Source organism: Typopeltis vanoorti, chromosome 6 (assembly GCF_054136105.1).
Source record: "Typopeltis vanoorti isolate ZY-2024b chromosome 6, IOZ_Tvanoo_1.0, whole genome shotgun sequence".
NCBI lineage: Eukaryota > Metazoa > Arthropoda > Arachnida > Uropygi > Thelyphonidae > Typopeltis > Typopeltis vanoorti.
Window position 1 is genome coordinate 57,557,430 of NC_143554.1, and position 21,276 is coordinate 57,578,705.

The following is a 21,276-nucleotide window of genomic DNA, read 5'->3' on the forward strand; positions in this document are numbered from 1 at the left end:
TGTGGAGAACAAAAGAAAACATAAAACAAGAGCTAAAAATAAGAACCATAAAAACATTATGGCAACAAACTGAACTGCTTCACATAGATTACTAATTCTTATAATCTGCGAAGTACGTTCCAAAAGTTTCCGGCCTGACATACAAAATTTGCACCAATTTTAAAATTCTATGTGTGATAGATAGCACCATCTATGGGGAGGTTAGTTTACCAGTTTCAGCTCGCTACCTGCATCATTCAGTTGGAGGCACTCATTTGACTAACACATAACATTAAGTGGCTGTCGTGTTAAAAATTAGTACTGTACTGTGATAAAGTTTTTCACCAAATAAGGGTTTTCCTTCAAGTGCTATTAAACAGTGATTGGATGGTATTTATGAGGAAGCTTCTCCTTCGTATTCCACCGTGAAGGAATTGGCTAAACAGTTTCGCCTAAGAAGAGAGAGAGAGCATTGAAGATGATCCTCATGATGGTCAGCCTCTAGAAGTGATGACTGAGGAAAATGTCTCTCTTGTTGAGGAAGAACTGCTCAATGACAGATGGCTGAAGCTCAAAGAAATCAAAGCAAGGCTGGGGTTTTCTGTAACAATTATCTTCTTGCATCATTCATGAGAAGCTTCACATGATGAAGGTCAGTGCAAGGTGAGTGCCCTTGCACTGACCTTGTACTCCTTCTGAATTGAAGAGAGAAGACGTCTCTCTCTTCAATTCAGAAGAAGCATTGTGTGACCTGTTCCTGCAAGATTTTAGAGCTTTGCCAAGGGATTCAGAGAGAAATGCTGGAATCCATTGTCACCAGGGATGAAACCATGGTCCTTTATTATGTTCCTCTTTCTAAAAGGGAATCGATGGAGTGGTGCTAACCAGGCAAAGCACTGCTGAGAAAAGCCAAGATCATTCAGCCCACCAAAAAGATCATGGTAACAATCTTTTGGAATTGTCGGGGAATTCTCTTGATTGACTTCAAGAAAAGGAATACTACCGGGAATGCATAATATTAGCTTCGCTCCTGCACAAAGTGCACGATGCCATAAAGGAGAAGAGACAAGGAATGCTGAGTCATGGTGTTTGCCTGCTTCACAACAATGCTTCCAGGTGATTGAACAGGCAAACACCATGACTCTTTTCAAAACTGAAGAAAGACCTTTGAGGAAGAAAATTTGCAGATAACAATGAGGTGAAAGATGCAGCTTTAGGCCATTTTCAGAACGAAAGTACAGACTATTTTTTCAATTGCATAGAAATGTTAATTCAAAGATGTGAAAAGTGTGTTGAAGTAAAGGGAGATTGTGTTGAAAAAGTGACACAGTTGTTTTCTTTTTATCACCTCTAAAAGTTTGTCAGGCCAGAAACTTATGGAACCACCCTCATATATGGAGCATTTCAAGAACATTCAGGGAATCATTTGAAATGATTAAACACCCTCAACACTGTAACAAGAAATAAGAGATGATTGTACATGAGGTATGGTCTTCTCTCATTAAACACAATACACATACAGTTGCCAGTAGTTCGCAGAAGAGCATGAACCAGCAAATACCTTCATACCACATTCACACTTTCCATTGTTTTCAAATATTTCATTGTGAATATTATATGTTTGTAATCTAATTTTTTAGTTTATTCACTTATTTCTCCTGATGATGTGAAACATATAAATTTTATGAAACCCGTTGAGTAATTAATAAACTATTTCCATTCTAGCTGTTTTATGTGGTACGAATACAGACAGCATGATTGTATTATGTTCTCATTCCACAGACGCCTGTGTAACAACAACATCTATGAGAAAGTGTTGAAAGTTTATTTTCCACTTGGTTAGACTAAACTTCCAACATCTTTCTCTAAATCCAGAGTAATTTAATAATAAGGTAGTACACCTTTTGGCAACTCGTATAAGTAAATATGACCTCTCCATTGCTTCTGCCTTAGTATCACCAATTCTGGGTCTGGCTCCCACTGACAAGGCCTCAATAAAGGTCGAAACTGATCTGGGTAGTGGCCCTTCCCTTAATGCATAGCATTATGTCTTTTGGTCGCTTGGTGTCGCACTGATTAGATCGTCGGCTTGTCGAGAGCTCCTGAAAAGATTAGTAGTATTTTGTGTTAACATTAGATATTTTACTAGAATTTTAAGTAGTATTGTTTGCTTTTTGTTTCTTGGTGTGTCTGTGAAATTTTTGCGTGTTTTCTGTTATTTTAATTATTATTTTTAAGATAAGATAGCATACACATGGCACTGATAAAGAAAAAAATGGTGGCCAGGTCGCCATGTTTGTTTAAGAGTTTTGATGTAAATGAATTTATGCAATGTGCTGTCTGTGAGATGTATGCCTTGCAAAGAGCGGTGGGAGTCTGGTTAGAAAGTGATAGTGGAGTTAATATGTGCAGAAAGTGTAAAGAGAATGAGGATTTCAAGCGTGTTTCGTGTGTCGAGAGTGATATCGTTAACGATAGTCAGAATGTAGAAAATGGTGGTGTGCTAGAGAATTGCGTGGTAGTGCCAGATAGGTGTGAGAGCGTCGCTGAAAGTGTAAATGAAGGTAGAAATACAGAAAGAATGGATGATTTGATCGATAATGAAAATGGTGAGATAAATGCGAGTAGCGAAATTGCCTGTTTGAACGGTGCGATACACAGAGCTAAAAGACAACTGGAGCGTATGGAAAAATGTGTGTTGAACGTACCGACAAATAACCGGCGGAAGTCTGTGACAGCAAATAATAGAATGTTCGTAAACGTCAATAAAATGAAGGAGCGAGTGCTGTATGGGGATTCGCTATTAAGAGGTGTAATAATTGAGAGTTTAACGAAGTCGTACCAGCCGGGTGTGAACATAAAGGACGTCAGCGAATCTATTCAACTGCAAAAACAGAGGGTGAAAGAGATGATAATCGTGGCAGGAACGAATGATTTGAAAGAGGACAAAATGGAAATGATAGAGGATGTGAGGGAGTTATTTGAGGTAGTAAAAGAGAAGAGTGAGAGAGTTAGGATGGTGAGTATCTTACCGCGGTATGACAGCGAAGTGTTTAGAAGGAGGGCCATAATTGCCAATGACTTTATGCGTGGTGCATGGGTTATGCATGGAGAGTGGTGTGGAATTTGTGGATGTGTGGAATGAGTTCGATGGGCAAAAGAACTTATATAAGATGGATGGGTTACATTTGAATGGAGTTGGTGTACGGAGACTTGAAAAAGTGTTGATGAATGATGTGGAAGTGGATGTACAGACTCAGGGAAACTAGATTTATTGAGAGGGGGGGGGGGGGGAGTAGATATGCAGACTTTAGGGAGGCAGTTAAGTGTATGAATGAGTATATTATGCCAGAGCGAGTACGACGGAAAACAAATCAGAATGGGATAGTTAGTATAAGGCATCAAAGTAGGGATGGGACAAATGGGCTTCTGCAATTCATGTACACTAATGCCAGGAGTATTAGGAACAAGAAGGAAGAGTTTTTGGCCACGGTTGGCACTTCCAGGCCACAGGTTGTTGGTATTAGTGAAACATGGCTGACAGAAGATGATAAAGCTAGTGGGATTGAATGCGACGGGTATAGCGTGTTCAGGAGTGACAGGGTGAATAAAAAGCGGGGGGAGGAGTGTTATTGATGATAGCTGATGAGCTTCAGCCAAGGAGTATAGAAGTTGAACTGCAGGATGGGGAAAAAAGCACATTTGAGGCTGTTTGGTGTGAGATAGAATCTAGCAGAACAAAATATACAATTGGGTGCTGCTATAGACCAGGTGATGGAATAGATGGTGGGGATAGTATGCATAAGCAAATAGAAGAAATGAGTGGAAGGAGGGTAATTATTATGGGTGATTTCAATTATGGTAACATTGACTGGAAAGAGGAGAGGGCACATGGGAGGAAGGAATTGGATTTTATGCGGTTATTAAGGGACAACTATCTACGGCAACATGTAGTGGAAAATACCAGGGGGCACAGAGTGCTGGACTAGTAATTGCAACTGAGAATGTGGCTGTAACGAACATGACCATGTTGCCACCAATTGGTGAGAGTGACCATAAGGTCATGACTTGGGAGGTGGCTAAAGGAGTGGAATTTACAATTAAGCCAGGGTACATGTGGAATTACCGGGCTGGCAAGTATGACAAGCTTAGGTGTGTGCTTGGCTCAATGCCATGGCATGTAAAACTGCAAGGACTGGATGTTGATAGTGCATGGGAGGTGGTTAAGAACTGTTTGCAGGAGGCAATGGTTGACTGTATACCAAGAGTCCGAATAATAAATCAAGTAGGGGTTAAATGGATGAATAACACTATTAAGCTTGAGCTGCAAAAAAAAGAAACAATTGTGGAGGGAATTTAAGGAGAAGGGTGACCATCAGGCGCAGGAACAGTATAAAGCTCAGGCCAGGATGATAACAAGGGTGGTAAGAAAAGCAAAAGCAGATTACGAAAGGAAATTGGCCATGCAGGCTAAAGAGAATCCCAAACAGTTTTTTCAATATGTTGCAAGTAAAAGGAAAAATGCTCATGGTAGAATGATCTTAAAAAATGCTGAGGGTAGGGAGGTAACCGAATCAGTCGATATTGTGGAATTACTGAGCGAGCACTTTGCAAGAGTATATCATCCAGGTGGTGACTTTGCAGGAATGGAAGAACCAACAGCTTATACTGGAATTGTGATGAATGAAGTAGAGGTAACTAGTCTATTACAGACCCTCAATGTCAATACATCTGTGGGATTGGATGGTATACCAGCTCGTGTCGTATGTGAAGCGGCTAAAGAATTGTCAGTGCCCTTGACCATTTTGTTTAATTTGAGCCTCAGGACTGGGTCAGTCCCAAGGGGTTTGAAAGAGGGAAAAATAGTTCCGCTGCACAAAGGTGGTTCCAAGGCTGCTGTTGAAAATTACCGGCCAATCAGCATAACAGGAATCATTATCAAGGTCTTAGAGAAAATAGTCAAGAGGAAAATACGAGATTGGATAGAAGAAAATGGGATACTGTATCGGGGACAGCATGGTTTTTGTGAAGGGTAGGTCATGCCTCAGTAACTTGCTCACGTATTATAACACAGTGACGGCTGAACTGGATAAGGGTAATGGGTTTACAGTGATTCTACTGGACCTTGCTAAGGCCTTTGACAGGATACCACATGGAATTCTAATCAGTAAATTGCAGCATATGGGGATGGACATAGGGTTGGTGAGATGGATAGGAGGGTGGTTGACGGAGAGATATCAGAGAGTGGTTTACTCAGGAGTAGAGTCCACAGACGGCCTGTGACTAGTGGTGTGCCACAAGGATCTGTTCTTGGACCACTGCTGTTTAATTTGTTCATAAATGATGTAGGAAAGGATCTGAGAGGAACAGTTCATTTGTTTGCAGATGATGCGAAGTTGGGTAGGGCAATAGTGAATGCAGATGATGTCAGAATTTTGCAGGATGATTTGGATAGATTGGAGGTCTGGGCTAAGGAGAATGGATGTCAATTTAATGTGGCAAAATGTAAGGTTATGCATTTTGGGGTGAAAAGATTGGCGGCAGTTTAATGCATTGGTGGAACCGTGCTCCAGGAAATTGATGAGGCACGAGATTTAGGAGTGTTGGTGGATAAGGAATTGAAATTTAGGGGACACATTGCGAAAGTGGCCAAATCAGCTCATCAAATCACTTGGTTGCTGAAGAATACATTGACAAGCAGAGACAAGCAGGTTATTGTTCCTCTGTATCGAGCCTTGATAAGACCCCATCTCGACTACTGTGCTCAGATTTGGTCACCTAGGTTTCTTCTTGATGGGGAGGAGGTGGAGAGGATCCAGAGGCAAGTGACCAAGATGATAGCAGGTCTGTGGAATGAACCTTATGAGAACAGGTTGAGGATTTGTGGGTTGCAAAAATTGGTTGATAGGCGGAGGAGGGGAGATATGATTGAGACATTCAAATTACTGAAGGGTTTCTATAAAATTAATTCAGAAGATATTTTTGAGAACAGGGCTGGTTGTGGGAGGACTAGGGGACATCCATGGAAACTGGGCAAAAGTGTGGTTAGTAAAGGTGTTAGAGCTGGGTTCTTTACTTTTAGAATAGTGAATGAGTGGAATGTGCTCCCTGAGTCTGTGGTGGATGCTGTGACAGTGAATGAGTTTAAGGCGAGGTATGATAGATACTGTATGAATGTCGAATAGTTGTGATGAATATGATTTGGGGCCTCCCTCGATGAGTCTAATGACTCCCTGGAGTTGCCCATAATAATAGTAATAGTAATAATTATACATGTCTGCAAGGAGATGTACTTTGCATTATGGGAGATACTGAAACAAGGAGTGATGAGAGCTTGGTCCACCTTTACTATGAGTTGCCTCAGTCCTGAAGATACTTCAGGTGTAAACTTTGTTTGCATACACTTAAAGGATTAAATTTGCATACACTTAAAGATAAAGGATTAAACTGAGAAAGTGATTGGAGTGAATCTGTAAGGAGGGGGGGGGGTCATCAGTTAATGAAATTTTCCTCTTCTGGATAGCATCAAACATTCTTAGAAAGGCTTTAGTTCACCACCCCATATATGCAGGTAGCATTCCAAAGTTAGGCAGATTAGGGATTATACAATTAGTAATTGTACAGGTGAGAAGTGGTTTCTTGAGCAAAGAAGTATACAGTTTTTTTAGAGGCTGAAGAAGAAGCTATGAATTAGATGCATTTGTGCCAGGTGTAAGTCAGCTGAAAAAGAGAGGTCTTATCCTATTTGTAAATCTGGGTATTATCAAGTGACAGTAAGTGAAGTTAGATCTTTCTTGCAAGAGAAAAGAGAGAACTTTCTTTTGTTAGCATTGAAGTTTCTGAGGTTATTCTTGGCACCACTGAAGGATAGTAAGATCAGAGTTTAAGGAAAAGGTCATTCAAAATTGTAATGTTTGTATATGACAAGGTTTGTCAGACAAGCAAAAGAAATGGAGTACTATTATCAGCATAGCTGCTGATAGGATTTGAGGTGATTTATGTATAGGAGAAAAGGGGGAAGTGGAAAAATCTGACTAGAGGAAACCAGCAACCATGACACATAGTGAATGATCAGAAATAAGCCATTGATCTAATTGTGAAGAGTGGAAATATACCATAAGATGGTATTTTGCATAGCTGGCCTCTCCAAGCTCAATCAGATAGCCTAGAAATGTCAAGAGTGATTATGTAAATTTCTCCAAACCTTTTTATTACATGTGTTCAGAGGTGGAAGGTAATGGCAAAGCAATCAGCTGTGGAGCAAGAAAAAGTAGTGAAAAGTTGGCTGTTGATGACCCTCTTCAAAATTTTTGAGAGAAGTGAAGTAAGAGCATTTGGATGATAGCTTGTGGGCTGAGTTTTACATCTTTTTAAAGTGGGCTGAATATTGTTTCCATGCCTTGTGGTAGATGCCAGTTGAGTAAGGAAGATGATCAAAAAGGTAGTATAGATATGTAATAGAGGCCACAAGGGCAAAATATATTATTAGTTGTTCCTTTAGACTTGGAAGAGGAGAACACAGAAAGATGCAGGTGCCTTGCATTAGCAAATTATCACAATGAATGCAGATTGAGTAATTATTATGGGAAACTTCAACTATGGAGACAGACAGGAAAGGGCATATGGCAAAACAAAAATGGAATTATAAGATACTAAGAGGTAAGTACTTGAAACAACATGTGGTGGAGGGGACTGAGAGTTTGAGAATGCTGGATCTGGCAGCAACTGCTCTACCTCCAGTGAATTGCAGTCTTATCCTGGGAGGTTGCTTAACATGTGGAATTTTCAGTTAAGAAGGGGGTGGTATGGAACTACAGAGCTTGGAGCAGTGCCATGACATAAGAAACAGCAAGGGAAGGATGTCAGTACCACATGCGAAATGGTCAGGAGCATAAACCAAGTGAAGGTTAAGTGGATGAGTAGTGATATAAAGCAAGAGCTGCAAAAAAAAGAAAACATTGTAGAGGCAAAATAAAGAAAATATAATATAAGGGGGACTGGAAAGTAATCAATTTTTTGAACTACATTTTTAATATAAATTTTATTAAAGAACAAATTAACATTATTCAATTCTATAATTGCCATCGTTAATTATAACCTTATTCCAACGATCTGCTAAGTTTAGAATTCCTTTTTTGAAAAAAGTTTTTTCTTTGGAGGCAAAAAATGATATCAAACTCCTTTGGACATCATCTTGCGAACGGAGGGTTTTATTTCTTATGCTGTGTTCTGAGGACCTGAATAAGTGATAATCACTAGGGGCAATATCTGGCGAATATGGAGGATGTGGTAGCAGTTCCCATCCTAACTGCCTAATTTTTTCTTGAGTCATTCTTGCAGAATGTGGTTTTGCATTATCTTGCTGCAAAATGACCCCTTTTCAATTGACAAGCGCAGGACGTTTGATTAACAATGCTTGATGTAGTCGCTCTAATTGTTCACAGTAGATGGCTGCTGTGATAGTCTTACCTTGTTCCATGAGTTCATAATGAATAATTCCATGTATATCCCACCAAATGCACAACAGAACCTTTTGTGGATGAAGTCCATCTTTAAGTGTTGGAATTGGAGTTTGATTTGGAGAAAGCCACTGTTTTTTGTGTTTATTATTCTTATACAGCACCCATTTTTCATCACCAGTTATGATTCGTTCCAAAAAAGGGGTCATTTTGTTGTCTGGTCAACAATGAATTGCAAATCGCCCATCTCTGTGCTTTATTGTTTTCTAACAGTTCATGCAGTACCCATACACCATGTTTAAGAAACTCCACTCTTATGTAAGTACTCTTGGACAGTTGACCATGATGAATTAAGTTTCTCTGCTAATTCTTGTATGGTTTTGGTAGTAAGACTTATACGTTGGTTAGACATAACTGGTAATTAGTTTACGGAATTAACAACGCATATAAAGTATATTAATTAAAGGTAACTTTAATGAATAACTTCTATATTTCGGCAATGTCACATTGCCATCTTCAGGAACATAAAGATATGGTATGTGCACTCAGGAACTAACACAAAGCAAATGAGGAAGAAAGCAAGAAACTAATATTGTTCCTAAAGTCCTAATGGTGCCCTCTTGCAGGCTAATTTGGTAGTCTTAGCAGTTGGGCTGAAGTTCTCATAATGAAAGTCTTCCAAATTTGGGGCAGTTTCATGCACCCAAATTTGTTGAGGTTAGGAACGTTTTTTAGAGCTGCTGAAGATTCTTTGAATAATCTTTCGTATTTAAACTTGCTGTGATGAATTATTTTTGTTTTCTTCCAACGAATTTTATGGTGGGTATCCAAGGCATGCTCTGCCAGCCCAGAGCGGCTGTACTGGTGAAACCGGATGTAGTCTTGGTGTTCTGAAATCCTGATATTTGTTGTTCTGCCTGTTTGGCCAAAGTAGGACAGTTTGCAGCTGCAAGGGACCTGGTATACACCAGGTAGGTCTAGGGGAAGTGGTTGGTCTTTGGTAGAGCGGATAAGGGATGCCAACTTTTTATATGGTCTGTAACAGGAAGTAAGGTCATATTTTTTGAGGATATTGGTTATTTTCTCAGAGGTGCCCTGGATGTAAGGGATGGTGATAGACTTGGTGTAATCTTTATTGTGGGGGGGGGGGGGTTGTGGTTTACAGGTTTTAGTATTTTTTGGATTTTTTTGGGGTTATAGCCATTGGCTAAGAAAGTGTTGACGATGTGGTTTAGTTCAATAGTCAGGGCCTTGTCATCTGAGCAGATTAATTTTGCCCTGTTATATAGTGTTTTTATCACCCCATATTGTTGTGAGGGGGGGGGGGGATTGCTGGTGAATGTATCTGCCAGTGTGGGTAGGTTTTCTGTAAACAGAGAAAACCAAAGATCCATCAAGCTGGCGGGTGATTAAAGTGTCTAGGAAGGGGAGGGTGTTGTTTTCCTCTTTTTGTAAGGTGAACTGGACTCTGGGGTGTTGGTTGTTTAAGTGTGCTAGGAAGGAGTGGAGTGTGTCTGAGCCATGTGGCCAAATAGCAAACACATCATCCACATAACGAAGCCAAATAGTGGGTTTTTGTGGGGCAGAGTTTAAGGCTTTCTCTTCAAATGTCTCCATAAAGAAATTGGCCAAGGGTGGGGAAAGTGATGAACCCATGGCTGTCCCCTCTATCTGTTTGTAGAACTTTCCTTGCCAAACGAAATAGCCTGAGTTCATTGCGAACTGAAATAGGGCTGAGATATCGGGAGGAAACTTGGCTTGGATGAGCTCAAGGGTTTCTTTGAGTGGGACATTAGTGAATAGGGAGGAGACGTCAAAACTGACCATTATGTCAGTGTGTTGGAGTGTGAGGTTTTCTATACTGGCTTTAAAGTGGGCTGAGTTTTTTATGTGTGATGGTGTGTTGCCAGTGTAGTGTGTGAGCGTTTTGGCTAAATGTTTGGCTAATTTATATGTGGCGGAATCAATGCCATCCACTATGGGACGTAATGGCACATTTTGTTTATGTATTTTTGGGAGTCCATATAATCGGGGGGGGTCTAGAGTTATAAGGTTTAAGTTTGTTGGTGACTTCCACAGGCCAAGAAGTGACTTTCTTAAGGAGTCTGTGGATAGTTCTAATCTGAGAGCTGGTCAGATTATATTCAATGGGGAGGTAAGTAGTACAGGCTAGTACTAAAAAATTTAGCTTACCTTTGTAGTCTTTTTGATTGAGTACCACAGTGGCACTTCCCTTATCAGCTTTGGTGATTACTATTTTTTTGTTGTTTTTCAATTCTTGTAGGGCTGTATATTCGTTTTTGGATAAGTTAGCTCCTAAAAGGATACCTGCTGAAGAAATCATGATCCAAATAGAGCGTGGAATTCGCAACCTGCCTAACCATTTCGCCAACCACGTGAGACTGGATGTAGTCGGTATTCTCACCAAAGCCAAACCTCCAAAATTCAACTTATCCAAAAACGAATATACATGGCAGGAATTTGATGATGATGATGATGTGGTTGATGATGATATATATATAAAAAAAAAGGTTTAAGGACTATTACCGAGAGAAAAGATGACAAGATATATTTAAAAAAGATACTACTAGTTTACTAGTTTCATTACATGAACATCCTCAGGTATCACAATCAAAGAAGTATATAAAAAATTACAGAGACTTAAAATTGTACAAGAACAAGTATAAAAAACAGTAGCGTGTTTGAAAAAAATGCAAGTATGAGTTCCAAACAAAGAGATTGTAACTCAGGCTGTTTTTGATATGAGAGGAATCTAGAGAAATTTCCCTAGATTCAACAATCTTTCTTTCGAGTTCATCGTAGCACACACATGGATGTTAGAAGTTTGATCCAGTTTACAATGTGCTGGAGGCCTTTGTCTGAGTTAGCTGAAAAGAGAACGTGGCTAGAGAGAGCGCTAGCTCTAGTCCTGTTATAGGAGATATCTCTGCGGTGTTCATCCAAACGTAGAAGGATGGATTTAGCAGTCTGTCCATAGTGTGGCTTTCCGCAATCTTCCAAAACTTCGTTCATTACTTAGCAAACATAAACAGAAACATCTTCCTACTCAGTTTCCAGGAGTGTACAAGATTTTGTGTGATTGTGGAAAGCCATACTATGGACAGACTGCTAAATCCATCCTTCTACGTTTGGATGAACACCGTAGAGATATCTCGTATAACAGGACTAGAGCTAGCGCTCTCTCTAGCCACGTTCTCTTTTCAGCTAACTCAGACGAAGGCCGCCAGCACATTGTAAACTTGACTCAAACTTCTAACATCCATGTGTGCTACGATGAACTCGAAAGAAAGATTGTTGAATCTAGGGAAATTTCTCGATTCCTCTCATATCAACAACAGCCTGAGTTACAATCTCTCTGATGCACACGTTGCTTCTGTTCAGTATTGGCACGCTCACGACAGCACGTAGTATTCATTTGTTTGGAACTCATACTTGCATTTTTTTCAAACACGCTACTGTTTTTTATACTTGTTCTGTTAGTACAATTTTAAGTCTCTGTAATTTTTTATATACTTCTTTGATTGTGATACCTGAGGATGTTCATGTAATGAAACTAGTAAACTAGTAGTATCTTTTTTAAATATATCTTGTCATCTTTTCTCTCGGTAATAGTCATTAAACCCTTTTTTTTTATAATATTCCAACCGATTAAAAATGAATTTTGGAAAAAAAAAAAAAAAAAAAATATATATATATATATATATAATATAGAATTTATTAGCTCCTATATATTTCTTCCTTATTACAAGGACGTTCATTTATTAATGGGATATCAATCTGTGCATTACAGGAATGTGCAAGAAAGCTGGCATTTCTTTTGACTAAGCCGTTTAATTTAAGTCTCAGTTCTAGTGTGGCAAGGTCTCAAGGAAGTGGAAAGAGAATAAAATAGTTTCATTACATAAAGGAATCTCCATGATAGAAGTAGCAAATTACATGTCAAGGAGTAATATATGGTGGAGTAGCATTATTACTGTGAATAGTGGAGTGTCACAGGATTCTATACTAGGGCCACTGTTTTTATGTATATTAATGATATACGGAATGATTTGAAAGGGAATATCCATTTGTTTGCTGATAATGCAAAATTAGGGAGAGTAATAGTATAGAAAATTCTTCACAGTGATTTAAATAGATTAGCATTATAGGCAAAGAATGAATGCTATGGGGATGTTGAAAACATATTGACAAATAGAGATAAGTAGGTGTTTTTTTTTTTTTTTTTTTTTTTTTTTAAATAAGGTTTTCATGTGACCCACCTTGACTACTGTGCACAGATTTGGTTGCCTGGATTCCCATGAGCATAAGAAGTAGTGGAGATTATCCAGAGCTGAATGACATGACCAAGACAGTGAAGCATCTACAGAATGCTCTTTTTGAGGACAAATTGAAAGTGTGTGGGTTGTAAAGCTTGGCTGATGGATAAAAAAGATATGATATGATAGAAATGTATATGTTATTAAAGGGGCTTTATAACTTTGATACAGAAGAAATTTTTCAATATGTAATAAGCAGGGAGAGAATAAGAGGTTGTCCCTGGAGATTGTAAAAGAGTATAGATAAAGATATGAGAACTAATGGGAAAATGACTGAAATGGATTCACAAAGGTGATCACGAGTGCTTTGTCTGTGAACGAGTTTAAGCCGATAGGTATTATGTGAATAATAGTAATGGGCCTTCTGTGATGAGTCTTTGGACTCCATGGCAGTCCTGTATAATAATAATGATTTGGAAAGTGGGCAAGGCTAACAATAATGGTAAGTTCCTGCTCAATTTCTGTTCAGGACAAGAATTAATCATGACAATGACTGTTTCATAAAGATTTGCATAAATTCACATGGGGAGAGAGCACACAAGAAAGAAGAAAAGTCTTATTGGCTATTTTTGTCAGTTGTCAATGATATCTTCATATTGGTTAAGGACATAACTGTAGGATGGGACCACCATTTAATGTTAAGTAGAATAAAAATGAATATTATATTGAAAAATATGTACAAAAAGTTTTAAAAGAAAGTCGAGCAGCTTTCAGATGTCAGCTGTAGAGCAAAATATACAAATATGATTAGTGAAAAAAAAAAGTCAATAAGAACCGAACCTGTAGACTCGGTGGTAAATTCTGAAGAAAACATTGATTGATTGATTAAGCCAGGGATCCAATCATGGTGGACTAAAGCAGTTAAAATGCTGATCTACAAAAAAAAAAAAGAAGAAATCATATCAAAAGTTCCTGACAATATGTGTTGTTTTTTAATCAAATGATGTACACATAGAACGTAATAAGAGAATAAACAGATGAACTATTCCATAAAACAGAAAAAGCATCATAGATTAACAATTTAAATTCTGGATCCAAGATAAAGTTCAAGATTTAACATCAAAAAAATCTATTTAAATTCCAGATAAGAGCACACAGGACTGCAACTAATAATATGTTCTTAGTTTTTGCTTAAGTCAGTCCATTTCAATTTGTGGAGCATCTGTTTTAATCTGGTAAAGTGTAGAACATGGATGTCTTTGAAGGTCAAAGCCCTTTCTCATAGTTGAATGGAAAAGCAGCATGTAAGTTAGAGGTTTGTTTTTGTCTGTAACATTTCTAGGCTAATTTGATATCAAAGTCCTTGTGCAACATTTGTATAGCAGTTCTCTATACAGATCGTCTATATTTAAGTCTTTGAGTTAAATCTAGATAACATGCCTAGAGGAGAAATGTGTGGGAGATGGCAGCATGTATGGACAAGTCTCTATTCTTAATCATTTTACTCAGAGACTGCCAAAACCTTCTCTTCCTCCATAATGTAAGAGAAAAATATTACTAAGCATTGGAAGCCAGTAAGTTGGTATTGAACTTATTGTTCCAGAGATAGATTTCATAGCTTGGTTGAGATGAATATCGTCTATATTGAGGTGGATGGGCAGTTGGGTTGCACAGGGCACATTATTCTACTGGAATACACTAATACCTGATCTGTAAAATATGTGCTATCATTTGCACTCCATGAAGAGTGTGCTAGTTTCTGCAAGATGCTATTGTGAGTTTTTAATTTGCAGCAATCTTTGTCAGGTGATCGTCTAGAGTCATTCCAAGACATGTTGGAATTTGATTGTATTTTACCATGCTATTTCTAAAGTGGACTTTGGAGCATAGTTAGATTGACTGTTATTTGAATGAAAAGAGCAGTCAATCTAACTATGCTCCAAAGTCCACTTTAGAAATAGCATGGTAAAATACAACCAAATTCCAACATGTCTTGGAATGACTCTAGACGATCACCTGACAAAGATTGCTGGCAAATTAAAAACTCACAATAGCATCTTGCAGAAACTAGCACACTCTTCATGGAGTGCAAATGATAGCACATATTTTACAGATCAGGTATTAGTGTATTCCAGTAGAATAATGTGCCCTGTGCAACCCAACCGCCCATGCACCTCAATATAGATGATATTCATCTCAACCAAGCTGTGAAATCTATCTCTGGAACAATAAGTTCAAGACCAACTTACTGGCTTCCAATGCTTAGTAATATTTTCCTCCTACATTATGGAGGAAGAGAAGGTTTTGGCGGTCTCTGAGTAAAATTATTAAGAATAGAGACTTGTCCATACATGGGAGATGGCAGCATGTATGGACAAGTCTCTATTCTTAATAATTTTACTCAGAGACTGTCAATATAGATGATTTGTTATTTGAATGGAAAGAGCAGTGGCTTCAGTTTTATTCATTTTATGGATTGTAAGTACCACAGTTTAACTTGGTTGTGAAGTTTTGATTGTCTTCTGTTAGAGTATCCTCTGCTACTTGAAAGGAGCTCTGAGTTGCATTTGCAATGTTACATGCATACATAAAATCCATGAGACAGTGATGAGAATGTCATAATTACAGACTGAAAAGCAATGGAGCTAGCAGAGGCCTTCCTTAGAATCTATTCTACAAAAGTAAATTCTACATGGAATTTGCTTTTGTCAAAGCCATTTTCAGTATAGGTGGCTAAGACTAACACATGATCACATCAACTTCTGTTAGGCTTAAATTTAAACTGCTCTAAGGATATGTTGATGAGGATGATTAGAGAAATCCTATTGTACAGCAAACTTTCAAGGCATTTTTTCAGGGGCAGATGCTTAACAAATCAGTGGATTGATAACTTGTAGCAAGAGATAGATCTTTATCAGTTTTTAAAAATTACTGTTATTTTTTATTCTCTTAAGGAGTGTTGACAATGTTCCTTTCTCTAAGATATCAGCCAGTTAATGACATTTAGGCCAAAGCAAGTACCATGCAAGATAGAATACACATAAAAATATAATAGCTAGCTATCTGTAAAAGTAGCATAACAAACATCATAGGAAGACTTTGGTTAGAAGATATAAGTAAATATCACGAAGGTGCCAAAATGTTCTGGAGGTTACTGAAAAAAGTTTAGAAATGGGGGAAAGCATAATATAAACATAATCAAAAAATAATAAAATTTCAAAAAAAAAAAAAAAAACTGAAGATAGATACATTCTGGTATAATTTGATATATTCTTTCAGAGTAATTACTCCAAACAAGTGTTTGGAGTAATTACTTTGAAAGATTGTTAAATGAGAGTGATAGAAAAGTTGTAGAAAATATTCAAGAGCTATACAATCAGGACCACATATCAATCAATTCATCAGAAATGTTCAAATATAGAGGTATAAAAGTTTTTCAGTGGTTCCACCATAACTAAGAAGCCTTAATCAGAAGATCGAATTTCAATTAACTGGAGTAGAGCTTTCATAATACCCATCTGTATGAAGGGGAAATAAAACTGAATGTAATAATTAGAGAGAAACTTCCCTACTGAGTGTTCCACATAAGATTTATATTATTTATGTTAGATTTATATTTTCTTGCTAAGAAAGATATCTGGGAGAGAAACTTGGAAAAGAACACCCTGGATTCACACCAAATAGGATTGTCAGAATCATATTTTTTCCATAAGATGTTGAAAAAATCGGTGGAATGGAATATAAATTTGTATTTAGGGTTTGTAGATTAGGAAAATGTGATCAAACTGTTCAGTATCTTACAGTTATGGGGTAAGTGCAATGTTATGCAGAGCAATGAATAGAAAGAATTAAAAGAAGATGGTTTGTTGTATAGTCAGGTCTAAAATCAAGTATGCATAGGTGTCTATACTATATTTATCATATGTATGGATCACGTAATGGAAGAAATTGGCATTAAAATTTGATATCAAAATTGATAATATTCAATCAGCTCCTTACCTTATGCAGTTGATGTAACTCTTCAGTAAATCTTGTACAAGTCTTCAGAACTCTTTAAATAAAATTTAATGACTTCTGTACTAACAAGCTAAGTTTACTGGATTTTTATTAAGGATTTCATGATGTGTAGCATCAGTGCATACAGGATACTATTGACAGTAGTACACAATTATGTTTGTATTATTACTAATCTCTTGTCAACAGTTAGTCTGTCACATCTTATATTTCTTCTCTTCTAGAGTACTTCCATGTGCATCAGTTCGCCTTGATCTTGGTCTTACTTTAGGTTTTTTCTAGTGATGCATTCTTCAGTGCTAACAATTGTCAAGTTCTTTGGGAATATCTTCATTTTAATATGATTCTATCAATGATGCCATTGTCTCACTCACCTTATTTTTCTCAGAACTACCATATCTGTAGTCATAGTCACTAGCCTTTGATCATCTGTTCGATTTCTAACCCATCTCTCAGATCTGTAAGATTTAAACACTGTCTTGTATATACTGATAGTTTAGTGTTTTGGCTAATTTCTCTCTTATTTTGTATAAATTTCTTCAACTGGCTTCTCAACATATCAGATTTGTTACTTTACTTCCGTATTTAATTTGCCATTTACACTAAAAATCGTGTCTAAGTAGCTGAAATATTTTACTTATTCTATAGATTCTCCATTCAGAATGACATTTTTTACCCCACGATTCTGCTTGTTTTCATGGTTTGGGCCTTTAAATAGCAATGAATCTAAGTTTCATGCCATATTTGTTACAGCTATTATTCTATTTACTTAAAGAATCCTGGAGACCTGCACTGAATTTGTTTAGAAGTGCATCATCTGCATAAAGCAAAAAGCTAAGTTTGATGTCGTTGATTCTGATATCAGGTTTAACTCTACTTGCTTTCATAACATGCTGCATATAAATGATGAATAAAACTGGAAACTTATTAAGAGAGTCAGGGACTCATTGAGGGAACACACACACACACACACACACACAGCAATTGTCATAATACTTGTTCTTGAATTCATTCACACTCCTTGCACACACAAAACCAAACCTGCAATCCATTCCAGTCATGCACCACTCTATGAGAGTAAAATCTAGATCTCCCCCCCCCCCTCCCCTTCTCAGCAGTATTCATTCTCAGCTTCCAAGGATGCCCTCTCATCATTTTCCCACCCACCATAAAATGAAAAATTCCATCAACTGAAATCCTGTATGATTCATTCAGAAGTTTGTAAATCTCAGTTATAACATCCCCCCCCCTCCCCTCTTCCTCCTGTTTGTTAGTGTCTGCAGTCTATGAATTCTCAATGCCTTCATAGTCGGCATTCCACAATCTTGATATCATTTTTAACACTTTCCTTTGCACTCCCCCCCCAATTGTATCAGAATCACAACAGAAAGCAGGAGACCAGACCTGCCAAAGCCTTGTAAACAGGCAAAATGGCATCCTTATCTTTACACGTTAAAGTTCGTTTCAGCAGTGCAATTATCTTTTGAGTTGTGTTTGCAATCTTTGGCCCCCTGAACTTCAAGTTGTTATCTACTAACACTCAAAGATCCCTAGCCTGATCAGTTTCTTCTAGCATAATCCCACCAATATAATACGACATTGGCTATCTGATCATGCCAGAGTGCATGACTGTACATTTATTGACATTGAACTGACATCCATTTTCCCACGCTCACAATTCCACCCAATTCAAATCATTCTGCAAGTACTGCATATTAGCAGCATTCCTGATTACCTCTTTGCATCATCAGCAAATAGCTGTATGTTGCCTGTCAAATATCCTTCCCAATTTTATTAAAGTACAGATTGAATAACTTTGGACCAATGACTGAACCTTATGGTACACCACTGGTTACCTTAAACCTTGAAACTCGCATCATCCTCCTTATACCACTTTTTGATATCTGTCAGTCACCCATCTCTTATTCATGCTAATATTTTATAATGCAATTCCATACTCTCCAATTTATGCAACAGTCCTCCATACTGTAATCTGTCAAAAGCGTTAGCAAAATCCAAAAGTAACATGGTGTATCTATTCCCCCTTGTCTAACTCAGTGGTAACATTATTATAGAATGTGAGCACGTTTTAAAAACATGATCTTTGCTTAGTAAATCATGCAAAGTAGAGATTTTCTGTCAACACATTTGTGAATGCAAACCCTAACCAACTTTTCCAAAATCTTCACCACCACTCCTGAGTTTGATTAATTGGATATGGTCTTTGCACACACACACCCCCTCCCACCTTGTGCAATGGGATTACCATACATTCTTTCCACTCTTGTGAAATTTTCCATATTCTGAGTCTGAAATTATATAGACCAGTGAAAGAAATAACCAATTCAGCTGAACACTCTTTTAGCATCCATGCTAATATCCCATCAGTTCCTATTGCAGAATTCTTATTCAGTTTGTGCAACAGCACTAGTACTTCCTCCTCATACACCTGAGTTTCTTCATCCAGTGAATTGGTAGCAGTGAGCTTAATGTTACATAAACCAGTTTGATAGCTTTTAGGAAAATGGACACTCATTAGTTGAACAACCTCTTCTGCATCTGTAACCCTCATACCTGTATTCTGTAGAGTTATTCTTTCAAATTCATTCTTTCTTTTACTTGCATCATAACGATAGAATTCTTTTGAGTGATATTTTATCATTCAGAGCCAGTTTCTTTTCATACCCAGATTTAGCTTTCCATGCAACAGTTGTGACACTTCTAGCCTGCGGCTTACAATTTTTATAATGGACACAGTATTCCTTCCAAATGATCTTTTTCTCTTGAATGTCTTGCTTGATAAGATTTGACACACACATTGATTTGACTCCTACCCTATTTATTCTTTGAACTCTCATGACACATTCTGATATTGCATCATTTAAGTATTTTTTAAATTCTTCTCCTGCACTGTCAATATTCTTCCCATCCAAAAACTGATACCATTGTGCTGAACCCAATGGACTCCTCAGTTGGTCATAATTTCCTGCTTTGTAGTTTAGCATGTAACCTTTTTTGAATGGAACATTCATAAACTTAGTCACTTCTCAAGTGAGTACTGCATGATTACTGTCGCCAACCAGAGGCAGAATAGTTACATCTTTAAGTGAAACACTCTCTGACACTAAAATCAAATCTAACACTCTTTGACTTCTAGTTCCTTCTATGACATGCTGCTTGAGGAAGTTGCCCCACAATAACTTAATAAATTCAGTTTCATTCTTCTCATGAGATTTTACTGCTACATAATCAGTGTTTGGATAGTTAAAGTCCCTATTATGATTACTCTTTTTGCACCCCATTATCTTTATTTTGTGATGCATTTCTTTGTCACTAGCAATTGATTCACTAGGTCTGTAATACTATCCCACTTATGTGTTTGATGTTAGATTCCAACTCTCACCAGATAACTTCAAACTCACTGCCACATGAAGAACTGTTACTAGTATTACAAACATTAGTCTCAACACTAACTGAATTCAAGTAATCTAATATCATTAACAGCATGTCCCCCCCTCCTCTCCTATCCTGTCTATCCTTCCTAAAAATACTGTATCCTTTACATTCTATACCAGTTAGTAGGATTCTGATACTCAGGTCTCACTAATGCCTACAATCTGACCAACATATTAACCAAGGCAACAAACTCTACCCCTTTGTTTCTGATACTCCTAGCATTCGACAGACGCCCTCTGTCCAAAAAGAAACCAAACTTTTCGAAACTAAAAGAAACTAGTGGGACCTCCTGTTGTATATTTTTGTTGTCAAAAGCAGCAACCTTCATTAGTGTTGTGTTAACTGTTTATGACATTTGTTTCATTAGAAGCCGAGTTATAGTGCCAAGAGTGACAGTGTGTTTTGATGAACAGTCAGAAAATGAATTTCATACAGAGAGCTGCGATTGACTTTTGTGTTAAACTTGCTTAAAAGTTTTACCGAAAACGCATCAAATGCTTCAAAAAGCATACAGTGATGAATGCTTATCCTGTACTGAAGTTTACGAGTGGTTTAAGCAATTTGAAAGTGGTCGTGAGACGCTTGAGGACGATGAAAAGCCGGGCCATCCAAAAAACTGGACTGAGCGAAGTTAACATCCAAAAAGTGCATGATTTCATCAAAGAAAACCCAAAAACCTTGTGCACAACATTTTGACTAAGAGTTTGGGCCTTCATAAATTGAATTCGCAATTTGTTCCCCACAAGTTGACCGACGACCAAAAAATGTATCGAATTGAACACTGCAAGGACCTCATTAAAACTGCTCGTAAGGACTCAGACTTCCTTGAAACGATCGTTGCTGGTGACGAAACATGGTGTTTTGAGTATGAGCCCGAAACAAAGTGCCAGAGTGCTGAGTGGAGACCAACAGAAGAGGGGCATCTGAAAAAAAGTCGCTTGGAGAAGTCAAAAGTAAAGACAATCTGATTTATTTCTACAATTCCAAGGGACCTATCCACAAAGAATTCCTTCCACCTGACCAAACAGTTAATGGTGAGTTTTATCTTGGAGTTTTGAAGCAATTGATAGCGAGAATTCGTTGCATACGGC

General features: G+C 37.7%; 1 protein-coding gene across 3 annotated transcripts in view; it reads left to right on the top strand.

The window, feature by feature from the left end:
* Positions 1 to 21,276, top strand: part of Gcn5 (Gcn5 acetyltransferase) — a 470,342-nt gene that overhangs the window by 351,943 nt on the left and 97,123 nt on the right. The gene's annotated exons all lie outside the window — the stretch shown is intronic.